At 40.8% G+C, this 10,302-nt stretch overlaps 1 pseudogene; it reads left to right on the plus strand.

Annotated features, from left to right (window-relative positions):
* Positions 1–2,930: 2,930 nt before the first annotated feature.
* Positions 2,931–8,750, plus strand: LOC136158673 (elongation factor 1-alpha 1 pseudogene; annotated as a pseudogene).
* Positions 8,751–10,302: the final 1,552 nt, after the last annotated feature.

The raw sequence follows: 10,302 nt of genomic DNA on the forward strand, positions 1-10,302 counted from the left end.
AAAAGCAAAATCAAGCAAATGGCATCATTTCAAATTTATGTTTTTGCACAGCAAAGAAAACATTAACCAGACAGAAAGACAACCAATGGAATGGGAGAAAATATTTGCAAATGATGTGACCCACAGGAGTTAACACCCTATTTACAAACAGCTCATGCAACACAAAATCAAATAAACAATTCAGTCAAAAAATGGCAGAAGACCCAAACAGATATTTTTCCAAAGAAGATGTAGATGGTCAACAGGCAAATGAAGAAGTGCTTGACATCACTAGTTAATAGAGAAATGCAAATCAAAACCACAATAAGGTATCACTTCACATGGGTCAGAACGGCTATAATGAAAACTCTACAAATAATAAATGCTCAGAGGGCGTGGAGTAAAGGGAACTCTCATACACTGTTAGTGGAAATGGAAATTGCTGCAGCCACTATGGAAAATATTGTGGAAGTCCTTTAAAAATCTAAAAATAGAGTTACCATATGATTCAACATCACTTCCATGCCTGATTATTTATCTGGAAAAATGAAGACCCTAATTTGGAAATATACTTGCACCCCCAACATTCACAGTGGCACTATATACAATAGCCTAGACATGGAAACAACTCAAATGTCCATTAGTGGATGATTGGCTTAATAAAATGGGACATACATCATCTGCTAATGGGCATTTGAGATTTTTCCCTGTCTTGTCTATTGTAAATAATGCTGCTATGAAAGTTGGGATGCATGTATCTTTTAGAATTAGGGTCTCTGTTTTTCCAGATGGATAGTTAGGAATGGGAATGCTGGATTGTATGGTAACTGCATTTTAGATTTTTAAGTGACCTGCATACTGTTTCCCATAGTGACTGAATATATATCTAGGTAAATGAATTACTTTGCTCTATACCTGAAGCACAATATTGCAGTCAACTATAAATCAATAAAAACATCAAATAGACATTAAGCCTCATTTATTTTTCTTTATTTTCCTTTGAGAGTATGGGATAAAGTTAATAAGCACATAATCACGCACTCTGACATAAAGAGAAAGGTTTAGATAAGCTGTATGAGTTCTAGAAGTTTTAGAGAACAGGACTTTGGAGGTCATACAGAATTTATCTCCTTTCATCTTAGCACAAGCAATTTTCTTTCATGAATCTATCAAATATGAGAAAAAATAAAGTTTTAACTTTTACAGTCAGCTCCCCAACCAATTTGTAATTCAAACGGCCTCAGTTTTGAGGCAGGTTTTGTGTTCATTGTTTTTCAGGGTCTTACTAATTAAATTGTTTACCAGATACTGCTTTGAAGATTCTATCAGTTTAAAGTATAGCATTTGTATTAAAAACTTTAACATTTCCACTTGGAAATAGGAAGACCAGAAAATCTGTTTGAAAATCCACAGAAATAGCGATCAAGACCTGAAATAACTTTGGAATGGACAAGTGAAAATGAACATCACTCTAAGGTTATCTACACCAATCCAAAGATACTTAGGAAAAATTTTGACACTGATAGATTTGCAATAAAGTAACTTTGATGATGTCTATAATAAACAAATTCATCTGGTAATTGGAGACAAAATGAACCTCATTATGGAAATAAATCTGCATTATTTTTGGTGCAATTGGATTGGGAAAATTTTGCAACAGTATGTCGCTGTTCACAAAAGCAAAAACAACTCAATTCATCCTTTTGCAGAGGAAAATATTATCTGTCCAGAAGTGGCAAGAGGGTTTAGCTGAGTTTCATAAATACCCCTGCCTGAATGTGAAGCTTGAAGCTTTAGTGTGAATGCGTGTCATCCCACATGTGCAGATGTCTGTGAACAAAGAAAAGAACCAGGGTCTATCATTACTGAAGTTTTCAGTCAGTTCAGTTGAGTCGCTCAGTCGTGTCTGATCTTTGTGACCCCATGGACTGCAGCACACCCGGCTTCCCTGTCCATCACCAACTCCCGGAGCTTGCTCAAACTCATGTCCATCGAGTTGGTGATGTCATCCAACCATGTTTCAGTAGAGTAGAAAATTCTAAAATGTATTTGAGAATCAGTGAGGAACTATCTATTTCTCTGTATATTACTCATAAATTACAACTGATTAAAGAATTTGGTGCTTAACAAGAGTTACTCTTAGAATTGTAATTTTTGAATTAGAGCATTAGAATCAAGGACAATGCAAATATAGAACATACTTATAAGACTGAAGTGTCAACACATAGGTACATAGACGGTAAATACTTCAGAGTCCCTATTCATAAGCTCAAAATAAGGCTCTAAGATTCTTAAAATCCCAAAGAAAACACATTTTATTGTATGATTTTCTAGTCTTTCCTGACTTCCAGGTGGAAACATTAAAGTTTTGGAAATAAATATTATACATTAAACTGATATAGTCTTCAAAGCAGATTGGGTTTATAATACTGATTAATGTAATTAACTGGAGAATGAGAAACTGTCCCGAAGATATACAGGAACTGTCCCCCAAATTCTTCAGTCATCACCATCAGCCTTGAAAATTCTCACAGTTCTACAGCGAAGCTAGGTGAAAACTTAAGAAGTATTGTTTGTGTCAATGAAATAAAAAATGATCTGAACGACTACAGACATTGTTTTAAAGCCTGAATGCTCTAGACAAGCCAAAGTCAGTCAAGAGGAGCAAACCCCATGGCCCCTTTCAGAAAAAATAATATGGATAAATCTGGAAGTCTTTATGTCTGGAATAGCTAGTATAAGCCACTAGGATCTCACCATTCAATACAGCATAGAGTGAACTCAAAAAGCATCAGAGATATTCCTGATTGAGCCACAAGACACTGCCGTGATGGCCCAAGTCAAAGGTAAATGCAAAATCATACTTACTGCTGCTGAGACTCTCTCCTTTCAAACCCCTCGACTCCTCCTTCCAGTCCACCTTGGCCTCAGATAGTCTATGCAGAGTAATGATGAGGGATGCAGCTAGAGCTCCATGTCTCGCTTGGGGATTCAAAGGCCATAATCACCTTATTCTGAGTACAGTGAGGAATTCTGGGAAAGGGAGGGCCTCAAACCGTGTGGCTCTATTGATTACAGACGCCAAGCCACCACGGCGCCTGCTCCTGTTGGGCGTGTGTGCTCAGTCATGTCTGACTCTGCGATCCCCAGGACAGGAGCCCAGCTGCCCCTTTGCCCATGGGATTTCCCAGGTAAGAATGCTGGGGTGGGTTGTCATTTCCTCCTCCAGGGAACTTTCCTGACACAGGGGTCAACCCGGTGTCTTCTGCATCTCCTGCATGGGCAGGTGGCCTTTTTTTTTTTTTTTTTTTTTTTTACCACTGAGCCACCTAGGGAGGAACTCAAGTTTAACTGGTGGATTTGGTATAAGAGTCACAGCAAGGAAGGGAAATTGAAGGTATCTTGTGGGTGAAAGTGAAAGTTTCTCAGTAGTGTGCAACTCCTTGCACCCCATGGACTATACAGTCCATGGAATTCTCCAGGCCAGAATACTGGAATGGGTAGTCTGTCCCTTCTTCAAGGAATCTTCCCAACTCATGGATTGAACCCAGGTTTCCTCCATTGCAGGCAGATTCTTTACCAGCTGAGCCACAAGGGAAGACTGGGAATAACGGAGTAGGTAGCCTATCCTTCTCCAGCAGATCTTCCCAATCCAGGAATAAATCCAGGATCTCCTGCATTGCAGGCAGATTCTTTACCAACTGAGCTATCCAGGAAGCCCATCTTCTTCTTCTTCTTCTTTTTTTTAATTAGTTGGAGGCTAATTACCTCACAACATTTCAGTGGGTTTTGTCATACATTGACATGAATCAGCCATAGAGAAGCCCATCTTCTGCATGGGGACCTTTAAAATGATTCATGCACTATTGTGACTTCTGCTGAATTTTTAATTGTGATCAATGTTTTACATGCTTGTAATAAGAATGTTCATAAAGGATCAGAGGGGATCCCCCTGATTGGAAATAATTGAATGTGAGGAAGTTAGTGGGATATGTAAGTCACTTTCAAACCACCTCCTGACCCTTCTCTCATGGCTCAACAAAAGTAATATGGAATGCCAGGGAGAGAAAGGGAAAACACAGCCTTGATTAGTACTTAATATCAGCAAGAATAATCAGAGATGAAATATTTCAACACAATTGCCATGATGCCAGTGAAAAAGGCTCATGGGATCTGAAGACTTAAAGTAGGTTACTGTCAACTGAATTTAGTTTTTTCGCTCACAAAACCAACTATTCCAGAAATTGTGATTATAACTGCCCAGGCTGATGGCACTGGGTATGCAATCTTAGACACTCTGAACAACCTTTTTATGTCCTACCAGTATCTGAGGGTCAAGACCAATTTCCATTCATGTGGCAAGTCCTCTAATAAAGAGTTGTAGCAGCTTTCAAGGGATAAGGATTATTGCATGTTCTTTAACACCAGAAAGCAAGGGTTAAGGCATGTTTAAGTGGGGGTTAAAAGACACACTAGCATTAAATTGAAAAATTTTCATAGAAAGATTGTAAAGAATTGAAATGGGAATAACTTTCTCACTATGCTATCACTCCTATCTAATGCTGCTGCCATGTAACAGCTAAAATCATCTTGAGAACTGCCTCATCCAATATCCCCATAATTTGGGAAACAACAGTGTCAATACATGACTCAGAAGACCTAGGTCCTCTGCTCAATTCTATCACTTACTAGGTGTGTGACTTTGAGGCAAAATCTTCCTCCGTTTTGTCTCATTTCTCCCATTTATAAAATGGACTCTTATAGGCCCTTCACACTTGACAATAATGAAACTTCTTTCTGTTGAATGTAAGTCACACTTAGCCTTCAGAAATTTCCCTTTCAGAAAAGACTTTGTTTCTTCTTGCGTAGCTTACTTTGCTTCTCTTGTCTAGAATAGGAGAGAGAGAGAGCAAAGGGAGGTCTTAAGAGAGACAGGCAGAAGTCAGCAACAAACAGCAGCTCAGCAGGGCAGGGATGAGCAAAACAGTGACATCAGCAAAGCACAGGTTCTAGAATCAGCAATGGTGGGTTTGAATCCTGGATTTCTATACACACATTTACATGGGCTTATGCAGGACACTTAGTTTTCAAGACATCTGTTTTCTCATTCAATCTGTTGAGAGGCTAATCCTTAGTATACAAGATTGCTGTAAAATTAAATGGGTCACAGTGTAACTAGGTTGAAGAAGGCATGTCTGATTCCCGTAGGGGGCATATACATTTGAACGCCTGAAATAAGGAACGTTGACCATGTTCATCCTGTCAGCCTCAGTATCTTGGTTATCCCACCTCACCTCTTGAGAGTATCAGATTTGGAGTGGGTATTAAAGAAGACATTTCTCTTACTAATATTAATATATTTAATAATAGATATATTGAGGTGATGTCAACTATTAACCCTGATGAAACAAATAAAGTCTAGACTATGGTGATTTCTGTGTGATGAAATAAATGTTGAAAGAAAATTAACAAATTTATATTAAAATTAAGAGGGTAACAGGAAAGACATGGCTGTTGCTTAAGTATGTTATAATGCTATTAAATATGAACTGGAATAATGCAATTCAATTCACATTGTGCTAATTATTTATAACAATGGTTGTAGTTATGTTTTAAGATATATAATTAATATTAGAAAAAGAGGATTGATATTCAAGGTAGTTGAAATTTTAAGAGAGGATACTGCACTTCTCCATGTGTCCATGTTTTATATATACTGTGTAAAACATCATAATAAAGCTATTTAATTCATGGGTTTCTTTTGGAATTTGAATGGTTATAATAGTCATGTCAATAACAAAATAAAAGAGAGTCTAAAGTTCCCAAGAATCCCAGAAACCACAAGTGATTTATCACCAAATATTAGGATAACTATAGTATCTACTTCATGAGATTCTGGTGACAATGAATGCTATAATACATGTCAAGTATTGGCAATAACACTGACACAGTAAGAACTTACTTGTTGTTATTTATTGATATTCTTAATATGACTTATAAATCCTTATCTATAATATCTGAGAAGTCATGAATAATAAGTGAGGTATTTCATGTCAGAATGTGAGTTAACATGACAATTTTTTAAATTTATTTTTTTATTGAAGGATAATTGCTTTACAAAATTTTGTTGTTTTCTGTCAAACCTCAACATGAATCAACCATAGGTATACACATATTCCTCACTTTTGAAACTCCCTCCCATCTCCCTCCCCACTGCATCCCTCTAGGTTAATACAGAGTCCCTGTGTGAGTTCTCTGAGTCATATAGCAAATTCCCGTTGCTGTCTATTTTAGATATGGTGATGGAAGTTTCCATGTTACTCTCTCCATACGTCTCACCCTCTTCTCCCTTCTCCCCAAAGTCCATAAGTCTGCTCTCTATGCCTATTTCTCCATTGCTGCCTTGCAAATAAATTCATCAATACCATCTTTCTAGATTCCATATATATACATTAACATAACAATATTTCTCTTTCTCTTTTTGACTTACTTCATCATAACAGGCTCTAGGTTTGTCCGCCTCATTAGAACTTACTCAAATTCATTCATTTTTATGGATGGGTAATATTCCATTGTGTATATGCACTACTGCTTCTTTATCCATTCATCCATTTGCTGTATGGCTCAGGAAACTCAAACAGGGCCTCCGTATCAACCTAATGTGACGACTTTTAAGAGAAAAATATAAATTTGTTAAATATACACCAATGATTCTGATGTTGATATCCACGAAAAGTAATAGACATGTTTATAGAATCTAATCTATACTATACAAGTTATATAACTACAAATTTGGACATCTTTAGGTTTTAATTAGCCTATAAAAGGCATGACACAGTTGCCACTTTGAGTATAGGGTAGTGGTGCAAATGAAGCCTCTGAAGTCAGACTATGCAAATGCAACCTCTCCACTGATATCGAAAAGCGTTACCTCTAGAAAACAATAAATCTATTGGTCCCTCAGTATCATCATCTATGATATGAAATAAATACAGGTACCTACCAAATTTTCCAGTGAGATTTAAAACAGTGTCTGGCATAGAAGTACCCAGTAAATGTAAGCTTTTTTGTTACTTTTCAGAACTCTTCTGAAATATTTTGATAAAGTTCCTCTAGGTTTTTGTAAATGGGACTAGAAGTGACACTCATTTTTTAAATTTTAGTAATTCATAATTCATAAATTCATAATACCAGCCTTTGGCTTCTAATTAATTGTACATTACTCAGTGATATGCAGATGACATCACCCTTAGGGCAGAAACTGAAGAGGAACTAAAGAGCCTCTTGATGAAGGTGAAAGAGGAGAGTGAAAAAGCTGACTTAAAACCCAACCTTTGCATTTTCGCAACGGGTTTGTTGACGGGACAGAGGTGTCATGAAAACCACCGCTAAACGTAAGCAAAAACGGGAAAGGAAAAGACCCGCGTCAGCACTGTCGTCATCAGGCACATGGATTCAGGGAGGTCTACCACGACTGGCCATCTGGTCTACAAGTGCGGCGGGACCGACAAGAGAACAACGGAAAAGTTGGAGACGGAGGCTGCCGAGAGGGAAGGGCTCCCAGGCATGCCTGGGTCTTGCACAAACTGAAAGCTGCTCGTGAGCGTGGTATCACCCTCGCTACCTCCCTGCGGAAATCTGAGGCCAGCAAGTGCTGTTACCGTCATTGACGCGCCCGGACACAGAGACTTCATCAAACGCGTGATTCCAGGCGCCTCCCAGGCTGACTGTGCGGTCCCGCCTGTCGCTGCTGGTGCCTGGGAATTCGAAGCCGGCGTCTCCGAGAGCGGGCAGACCCGTGAGCATGCCTTCTGGCTTGCACTCTGGGTGTGAAACAGCTCATTGCTGGAGTTAAAGTGGATTCCACGGAGCCACCCTGCAGCCAGAAGAGATACGAGGAAGCTGTTAAGGAAGTCAGCGCCTGCACTGGGGAAATTGGCTGCAACCCCGACACGGTAGCTTTTGCGCCAATTTCTGGCTGGAACGGTGACAACATCCTGGAGCCGAGTGCTAACAGGCCATCATGGTTCAAGGGGTGGAAAGTCCCCCGTAAGGATGGCAGTGCCCATGGGACCACCTGCCTGAAGCTCTGGATTACATCCTGCCCCCAACTCGCCCGAGAGACAGACGCGTGTGCTTGCCCCTGCAGGGTGTCTGTAAAGTTGGGGTACCGGTACTGTCCCTGGGGGTCGCGTGGAGGCTGGTGTTCTCAAACCTGGCGTGGTGGCCACCTTCGCTGCAGTCAACGTAACAGCTGGAGTGAAGTCTGCAGAAATGCACCGTGAAGCCCTGAGTGAAGCCCTTCCTGGGGGCAACGCGGGCTTCCATGGCGAGAACGTGTCTCAAAGGTGTTCGTCATGGCAACGTGGCGGGTGACAGCAAAAATGATGGAAGGCGCTGGCTTCACGGCTTAGTGGATGGTTTTGAACCATCCAGGCCAGATCAGCGCTGGATATGCACCTGTGCTGGATTGTCACACAGCTCACCTCGCTTGCAAGTTTGCTGAGCTGAAGAAGATTGATCGTCCTTCTGGGAAAGAGCTGGAAGATGGCCCTACATCCTTGAAATCTGGCGATGCCGCCACTGTCGACATGGCTCCTGGTGAGCCCACGTGTGTCCAGAGTGTCTCTGACTGCCCTCCCTTGGGCCGTTTTGCTGCGCGTGACATGAGAGGGACGGTCGCTGTGGGTGCCATCAAAGCAGTGGGCAAGAAGGCAGCTGGAGCTGGCGAGGGCACCAAGTCTGCCCAGAAAGCTCAGAAGGAAGGCTGAGTGGATATTATCCCCAATACCTGCCACCCAAGCCTTAATCAGTGGCGGAAGAATGGTCTCACAACTGTTTGTCTCAATGGGCCATTTAAGTTTAATAGCAAAAGACTGGTTAATAACAATGCATCATAAAACCTTCAGAAGGAAAGGAGAATGTTTATGTGGACCATATGTTTTTTGTGGCAGTTTAAGTTATTATTTTTTAAAATCAGTGCTTTTTAATGAAAACAACTTGACCAAAAATCTGTCACAGAATTTGAGACCCATTAAAAACAGTTTAATGAGAAAACAATAACAACAACAACAACAACTCAACCTTCAGAAAATGAAGATCATGGCATCTGGTCCAATCACTTCATGGCAAATAGATGGGGAAACAGTGCAAACAGTGACAGACTTTTATTTTGGGGGGCTCCAAAATCACTGCAGATGGTGACTGCAGCCATGAAATTGAAAGATGTTTACTCCTTGGAAGAAGATCTATGACAAACTTAGACCGCATATTAAAAAGCAGAGACATTATTACTTTGCTGTTGTTGCTAAGTTGCTTCGGTCGTGTCGACTCTGTGAGACCCCATAAACGGCAGCCCACCAGGCTCCCCATCCCTGAGACTCTCCAGGCAAGAACACTGGGGTGGGTTGCCATTTCCTTCTCCAGTGCATGAAAGTGAAAAGGGAAAGTGAAGTCGCTCAGTCGTGTCCGACTCTTCACAACCCCATGGACTGCAGTCTCCCAGGCTCTTCCGTCCATGGGATTTTCCAGGCAAGAGTACTGGAGTGGGTTTCCATTGCCTTCTCTGTTACTTTGCTAACAAAGGTCCATATCATCAAAGTTATGATTTTTCTAGTACTTATGTACGGATGTGAGAGTTGGACCATAAAGAAGAATGAGCACTTATTGAACTGTGGTATTGGAGAAGACTCTTGAGAGTCCAGTCAGTCATAAAGGGAAGCAATCCTGAATATTCATTGGAAGGACTGATACTGAAGCTAAAGTTCCAATACTTTGGCCACCTGATGCGAAGACCTACTCACTGGAAAAGAACCTGATTCTGGGAAAGATTGAAGGTGGGAGGAGAAGGGAATGATAGAGGATGAGTTGGTTGGATGGCATCACCAACTCGATGGACATGAGTTGGAGCAAACTCCAGGAGAGAGTGAAGGACAGCAAAGCCTGAGTTGGGAAGATCCCTGGAGGAGGGCATGGCAAGCCACTCCATTATTCTTGCCTGGAGACTCCCCATGAACAGAATATCCTGGTGGGCTACAGTCTTTGGGGTTGCAAAGAGTTGGATACTACTGAATAACTAGGCAGAGAGAAGCCTGATGTTCTGCAGTCTCTGGGGTCACAAAGTGTTGGACATGACTGAGTGACCACCACCACTCTGAGATAGAGCTCTTATTTTCCTGTTCACTTTTTTCCTGTCCATTTTTAGACCTTTTAAAATATAAATATATACATATTTTAATATATATTTTTGTCTGCGTTAGTTGCTCAGTTGTGTCCAACTCTTTGCAACCCAATGGATGTGGACGGTAGCCCACCAGATTCCTC

This window comes from Muntiacus reevesi, chromosome 1, assembly GCF_963930625.1.
Source record: "Muntiacus reevesi chromosome 1, mMunRee1.1, whole genome shotgun sequence".
Classification (NCBI taxonomy): domain Eukaryota; kingdom Metazoa; phylum Chordata; class Mammalia; order Artiodactyla; family Cervidae; genus Muntiacus; species Muntiacus reevesi.